This window comes from Peromyscus leucopus, chromosome 10 (genome assembly GCF_004664715.2).
Source record: "Peromyscus leucopus breed LL Stock chromosome 10, UCI_PerLeu_2.1, whole genome shotgun sequence".
In the NCBI taxonomy this organism is placed as follows: Eukaryota; Metazoa; Chordata; class Mammalia; order Rodentia; family Cricetidae; genus Peromyscus; species Peromyscus leucopus.
The window spans coordinates 40,444,375-40,451,953 of record NC_051071.1 but is presented as its reverse complement, the minus strand read 5'-3'; the positions used below and the strand labels follow the sequence as shown (position 1 = coordinate 40,451,953).

The 7,579-nt window shown below is 44.7% G+C and overlaps 1 non-coding gene across 1 annotated transcript; it reads right to left on the bottom strand.

Moving 5' to 3' along the window:
* Positions 1 to 465: 465 nt before the first annotated feature.
* On the bottom strand, positions 466 to 599 carry LOC114690934. The gene has a single exon (XR_003734154.1). It is a non-coding gene; the product is annotated as a small nucleolar RNA SNORA70 (small nucleolar RNA).
* Between the last annotated feature and the right edge of the window lie 6,980 nt (positions 600 to 7,579).

Here is a 7,579-nt window from a genome sequence, read left to right as displayed (position 1 = left end):
CACTCTTCAGAGTAAGTGTGACATTACAAACACAGAAATCCCAGAGCTGCCTTTCAGCCACCCTGTCCTTTGTTTGTTTGCTTATTTTGAGAAAGAATCTAATCGTTCATTCCAGGCTGACTCAGAAGTCACCTGTCCTCCTGAGTGCTGAGGTTACAGGTGTGTCCACTGTGCCCACCTGTCCTCTCGAGTGATGAGGTTACAGGTGTGTACCACTGTGTCCAGTTAGACCTCCTGCCTTCATATGCATCCTTGGTAAAACTCACTTTGAGATGTGGAAACTCCATACAGGCCCCATGTGGAGTCTCAGTCACACACTCCTTCTTCTATGGCTTGCTGTGGGTGGATGTGATGATGGGAACAGAGGCCACTGCACTCTGGGGCTTCCTGGAGGCACTCCACATACCTGCCAGAGCTTAGATTAGGAACAGCATGAGATCAAACGTGGAAGCAGCCACTGGAAAAGGCTGTCTCCAAGGTCACGTGAGACAACCTGCACAAGCAGCGGAATGGATACACTGCTGAGCAGGCTGCTGTTTGCAGCTGTTGCGCTCCGGGCTCCTATAAGGAAGGGACCTGGCTGGTCTAAGGACCTGCTGTCTTCCTCCTCATCTCATAACAATGTCAGGGTTATTCGATAAGGTCCCAGGCATAGACGCACACTTAACCTGGATGACCTCTGAAAACACATCATCTTCGAATAAGTCGCATTAGGATGAGGGTTTCAATGCGTGAAACCCACGGTGCGGCCCATGATAGGCCCTTGTTCTGTGTTGCTGCCCAAGGCCCGCTATGTGAGCAAAACCAGGTCAGTAAAGCACTCTGGGTGTCACAGTATGGAGAGCAAAGCAGGTGAGGGTTGGCATATATAATGACACACATAGCTGGCTTTGACTCCTCGTTGCCTCGGGGGCTGAATGTAAGCACATTCTGTTCAGACAGGTTGGCCCCCCTGTCCACTTCTATTGTTTGACCTATTTCTCCTGCTAATTGTTTCATAGAGCAGTCAGGACCGGAGGGCAGCCGAGTGTGACAATGCTTGGGAGGTCCTGCTCCTGCGCGGACGTAGATTTCACCTTTAGGCTTCCTCCTGACCCCGAAGGAGAGGATCCTTGAAGCATCGGGTCAGAGCCCGCAGTCTAAAGTGTAACCCATCCCCCACTAGGGCCGGAGCTGCCCGTGTCCCAACAGTTGAATTCTCAGTGTTTCGTGGCACCCCAACCCTGAATCCCCAAAGCCAGCTTGAAAGGATTCTCAGAGTTACAGTAAAGATAACACAGAAAATGGAGCCTGGGTGATAAATCAGAAGTATAGAATCTCTAAGACGTGCATCTTTTCCCCATCTTTCCTTTTTTTTTTAATTATAAAACAAGCAGAGAAAATCTACAACAACAGAATAATTACCTTTTTTTTTTTCACTTCTGTCCGTTGTTCTCCATCCTCCTATCTGTATCTATCATTTCAACATAGGACACAGGGGATTCTGTTCTGCTTACTCTCCTTAACCTTGGTTGTACAAATTCTTGAGAAGTGGTACCCACGAAGCCGGGATGACTTTGTGACCACTCTATAAGCAATACCACACAGCAAAGAGATGCTGTTTACGTTTCACGTGCAGACCAGAAAATGCCACCAAGTCTCAGCCTGTTCTTTGGGGGCCTTCGTTCCAGGGGATATGAGCACTGCAGAGGAAGGCTGGCTGTCCTGAGACTGCCTAGCCACAGAGTCTGCATGCCAGCAGAGTGCTGGACGGCCGGGCTTGTAGCTGACAGCCAGCATCAAATCCTGACTGTAGGAGTGGGCCATCTCACACTGCCAGTCCCGTCAACTCAGCTGGTATTTGCAGCCCCAGCTGACATCCTGCCTCTACTGCATGAATGACCTCAATGGAGAGAGGCTCAGCTGAGCCCTTTTCAAATTTCTGAAGCTCCAAATTACCAGCAAAATAAAATGGTTGTTTTAAGCCAGTACACTTGGAGAAAAATTTTCACATGGTGATAATAACCAAAGTGAATTTTGGTATCTGCAAATAAGGGGTTGCTATAATAATAATAAAAAAAATTAAAGCACATGGCGTCATCTTTGAGATCAGACTGCAGGCAAAAGTTGAGAGAGCTGAAATCTGATAGCAGTCGGGGTGGTTATCAGTGAGAGCTTCTGGGAAAGCCAGAGAAACATTACAAGAATTATAGGCAAAGAAGATCTTTGTTATATAGTGGGAGAAACTTCAACAGAAGTATCACCTGCAGTATGGGAAGTAGAAAATGTACCAAATGAACTCTGTGGTCCCCTAAAGGGAAGTATCCAGGCAACGTGTGGAAGAGGCCAACAATAAAAGGAGAAAGGACGGGCCAGCGAGATGGTTGTGGGTGAAGACGCTTGCCTGCAAGTCTGATGGCCTAAATTTGATCCGTAGTATCCACATGGTCAAAGTAGAGAACTAACTCCTTTGAGTTGTCCTCTGACCTCCACATGCACAACATACAATGTGTACACACACACACACACACACACACACACACACACACACACATAGAAAACTAATAAAGTTGAAAAAATAGAAAAGAGAGCTGCAAATACAAAAGTAAAGAGGAAAAAGGAAAAGTTCTTTTGTTTTCAATTAAAATTTGTAAGAAGTATAAAGGTATTACTACAATATTTTTGCTTTAATTTTGTGTATATACACATATATGTATATGTACACACACATATATGTAGCACGTGCACATGCATGCAGGTGCCCCACAGAGGCCAGAAGAGGGCATTAGTTCTCCTAGAGCTGGGTTAAGAAGGGTAGGAAGAGCCAGGCAGTGGTGGCACATGCCTTTAATCCCAGCACTCGGGAGGCAGAGCCAGGCGGATCTCTGTGAGTTCGAGGCCAGCCTGGACTACCAAGTGAATTCCAGGAAAGGCGCAAAGCTACACAGAGAAACCCTGTCTCGAAAAACCAAAAAAAAAAAAAAAAGGGTAGGAAGTACTCTTAAGGACTGAGCTGTCTCTCTAGCCCCACATAAGCATTTTTTTTTTTTGAAAAGGCCTTGCATTCCCTTGCCAGTCTTCCCTTTGGCCAGTGACGTTTACCCTCTTCTTTAGTTTCGGCCAGGCTTAGTGACACACTTGTGACCAGAAGAACATAATGCTACATAGCTTTCTAGATGAGATCAACAACAGCCATGATGGTCTTAGAGCAGCAGTCCTGGGAGCAACCAAATCTGGGTAAGTGACCAGCAGAAGCTGCCATGTCAGAGAGGCTGAAGGTAGGAGCTCTGGCCATGTCCCAGCTAAGCTTGCACTTGACAGCTGTCCAGCTGAAACGTCTGTGAGCCACCGTGGACAGAGAGCCAGGTCAAGCCTCTGATGACTGCAGCGTGGACAGAGAGCCAGGTCAAGTCGCCCAACGACTACAACCATGCTAGAGATATACACACAGTCCTTGACACACTCCAAGCAGGAGTTGAACTCCTTCTGAGTTCCTGCTCAAAAAAAAAAAAAAGAAAAAAAAAAAAAAACTGTGAACAAAGCAAAATGATTGCTTCAAGCTGCTATGTTTTAAGGTAATTTTGTTATGCACCAAGCAACTGGGACACGTTGCTACACAGCCTTCTTAAATAGCCTTTAAGTCACTGCAGCTGCTTTCGAGAGCGGGGTTGCTCTCCAATATATGTGGTAAAAGCAATCACCTCCTTCCTTTTCCTTCAGTAAGGACAATAAGAACCAAGTGAAAAAGAACAAATATGTGTTTAACTTCTAATCCTCATGGCCAAATTATTTATAAGAAAGATAGTTTGCCGCCATGAGCTTACAGGCATGGCAGTTGATTGCGACTTCACCAGCTTTGGGTATTGTAATTTTAAACCATATTTAAAAGCATCACAAATTCCAAAGCAGTTCTAATGTAACTGCTGTAAAGTTCTATTACTCCGGTCCTAGGAGAGAGTTCATTCAAGCTATAGGCAGAGCCTCCGGAGCTCGGTCTAACCCTGCCTCTGCCCCGCCCCCTCTCTTAAATCTGGTCAGTGCTTTTGTTTCTTTCCACACAACTTGTCTGTTGCATTCCCTGCCTGTCCCGGAGAGTCAGCCAAGGAGACACTGCTTCACGACTCCCGCAAATCATTCTGACGTTTGTGTGTAGGTTTTGTCTATCCTGACACCAACTTACCATTGACAGAGAATTTGCTCTGGGTCATCACAGATGATCTCATCCATTCTCTTAACTATTGTGCAAGTTAATTTTAAAAAATGTATTCTCTCTCTCCCCCCTTCCTCCCTCCCTCCTCCTTTCCTTCCCTCCCTCCTTCCCTCTATGTGTGTACAGGCCAGATGTTATCTTCAGGTGTCTTCCTCAATTGCTCTCCACTTTATTTTTTGAGGTGGAGTCTGTCACTGAGCCCAAAGCGCTCTAATTCTGGTAGCTAGACTGACTAGCCAATGAGCCTTGGCGCTCTTCCTGTCTCTGCCTCCTCAGCACTGGATTACAGACCCGCACCACCATGTCAGGTCAACATGCTTGCCCAGCACGTACTTTATCAGCGGAGCCGTCTCCCCAACCCTACAAGGTAGTTTTCTTATCCTCTACGTTGAGATGGAGCTACTAAACCTCAGTGATAGTGGCATGCCTTGTGACAGATGGGACCAGGATCTGGCCCGTGCTTTTGACCCCTGGACTCTACTCCTCACCAGGATCGTGAGTCCAAGTACTGAATTCTCACTTATTAAGACTCCCAAAGAGAAACTAGGAAGTGTGAGAAATCCCTATTAGCTCCTTTCAAATATTGTCTGCATCTTTCAACATTGACCCAACTTCCATTTACTAACTGCTTCAATTCAAAAATCAACGTCTAAGTTATGACTACTTCCATATTTCCGTGGGACAATAGCTTTAAAATAGTCTTGGTGAATACTTGGTTAGAAATTATTTGGAAGAAATAAAAGTGACCATGTCTGTATTCATATAAGAATATCATTAGGGAAAATGTATTCATTTCACAACTTTTTGTATTTCTTAAATAACATGAGAAGAGAAATATTTTGAATTTAAAGTTAAGTCCACTTTTCTCTGGTTCTTCATATTTTTTTCCTCAAAAGAAAAGTTGAAACCAAAAGAAAACCCCTTGAAGAGATGCCTTTGGGAATCTGCTAGAATGTTGATTGCATCAATTCTTGGCTCAGGTGCAGAGACATGTACTTGTAGCCTCCAGGTGTTCTGGTGCCTACTACTGTTTGAAAACCACCTTCCCAAATTCAGTCTCAACCAACTTGGCCCTGAACTCCCCTTAGATCTGAGCTTTCAGTTGTAGTGAATGAGCTGTTTTCTTATCTCCCATGACCAAACCATTGCTTGAGTCTCTTCAGCATGGGGAAATCAGTTTCTCTTAAACCTTTATACTCAAAATTTGAGTAGCACTGAAAATTCTTCCCTACTAATTGTATGCCATATGATATACCTAAGCACAATGAGTAGTTATCTCATTCTTCTGACACAACCCTGAAGAGTCCCCATGTAGCATGCTGGTGATGGACTCCAGCACATATGGACAGGTCATGTCAGTGTTATCAAAGGCTGTGAATAGAGCTATCCTTTACCAAAGGTGGCCAGTGGCAGGAGCAAAGAAATCCGAGAAGCAATCCATGCTCTCCTCCCCAAGCAGTTCACCTACGGAACTGGATTTTGCAGTAGGGTGCCATTTTCTAACAGACCTTAAGGTACTGCACCTGCCATCTGTGGCCCTGACTTTTGCCTCTACAACTTCCAATCGATTAAATAGCTAAAGCACACCACAGTGCTACTCTCCAAGATTCAAACAGCGCACACGGGTCTAGCATTTTCTAGGCTGTGCTTGCCCATCTTGACTACAGCTGCTGGATTACTCTCTTCTTCTGATTCAGACTGACAGTCATCGGGCTGCTGTCTCTTACAATTCCTGGCCTTTCCTCCAGGTGTACGGATAGTCTTTCAAGTGTCAGTTATTTGAACTCTTTACAGATTTGTGAGTATATCTTCTAGTTTTGAGAGCCTCGTAGTTCTCCAAATTTGTTAAATCAAACCCCTAAATATTCTTGAGCAAAGGGATGCGCAGAATTCACAGGGGTGCTCTATAAATAGGATTTGTGTTTTCTAAATGGAAAACACGTATTTGCTATTACAGGTTACAACCCCCCTCCCAAAAAAGTGTTGAGTTTAGTTTTTAAAATAGTAAATGAGCAAATACTTACATATACATGCGTGCAATTATCCACCCATTGCCACCCTGCCACTTGCTGACATAAGTATTTGTAATTATCTTCACAATGATGCATCCTTTGACTGGGATTGCAAGGCAATGACCTATTTCCAGGTAACCTTTGGGAAACGTGTGTAAGTCTTTTCCGTAGTGGAATATGAAACTAAAATGTGTCTTCTTACAGGTTTGCTCTATGGATCCTGGACCTGTCTCTGGGAGCAGAGAACAAATTTTATCCTTTTCCCACATATAAATCTTGCGGAAGTTTGTAAACATCTGTATCCCTCTGCACCTCTGCTACCTCCCTCTAAAGTTAACATTCTCCCATCGTTCATCACGTGACAGTGTCGATTTACCACCTTGACTGCCCTTTGACTTGCCCTTTTGAGTGACTGTCTACAGCATATAAAATGTGGGATATCTAAAATGAAGACATAATGAACGGTGTGTGTGTGTGTGTGTGTGTGTGTGTGTGTGTGTGTGTGTGTGTGTATGTGTGCATGAATTCCACATATGTATGCAGGTACTCACATAGGTCAGAAGAGGTCATCATCAAACGCCCGAGGGCTGGAGTTCCAGGCAGTTGTGAACTCTTTGATGTGGGTGCTGGGAACCCACTATGGTCCTCTGCAACAGCAAGAGTGTTCTTAACCAGTGAGCCATCTCTCCAGCCCTGAGACATGATTTTGAATTATGTGAAAAGGTTGAAGCACAGAAACCATGACTGCCTCCTTAGGGTTTGGAGGTAGGATACACATGTTGAAAGCTCGATCCCCAGTGTGCAATGTTAAAAGGTGGTTGAAGCTTTAAGAGACAAAGCTTAGGGTGAGATCACTGGAGGGCTCAAGGTTGTTCTCACAGGAGCCCTGAATTTGTCCTCACATTGCTTATTGTTATAAACAGTAAGCCCGGCCCTTGAATTACTCTCTAGCTTCCTGTCTTGCCAAAGGCATTTTCCATCTCACATATGAACCTGCCCTTGTAGTGCAAGCTGTCACCCATGACATCAACCACCCTGAGACACTGGAGCAGAAGCCAGCACTACATCCTTGAACATCTAGAACATAGAATAAAATAAGGCTCTTCTTCTTGTACAATATACACCTGTAAGTATTTTGTTATAGAAGTTATAAGTAGTTATCTCATTCTTCTGACACAACCCTGAAGAGCCCCCATGTAGCATGCTGGTGATGGACTCCAGAGCATATGAACAGGTCATGTCAATGCTATCAAAGGTTGTGAACAGACCTATTCCTTACCAAAGGTGGCTAGTGGCTGGAGCAAAGAAATCTGAGAAGCAATCCATGCTCTCCTCTCCAAGCAGTTCACCTACAGAACTGCATTTTGGACTAACACAC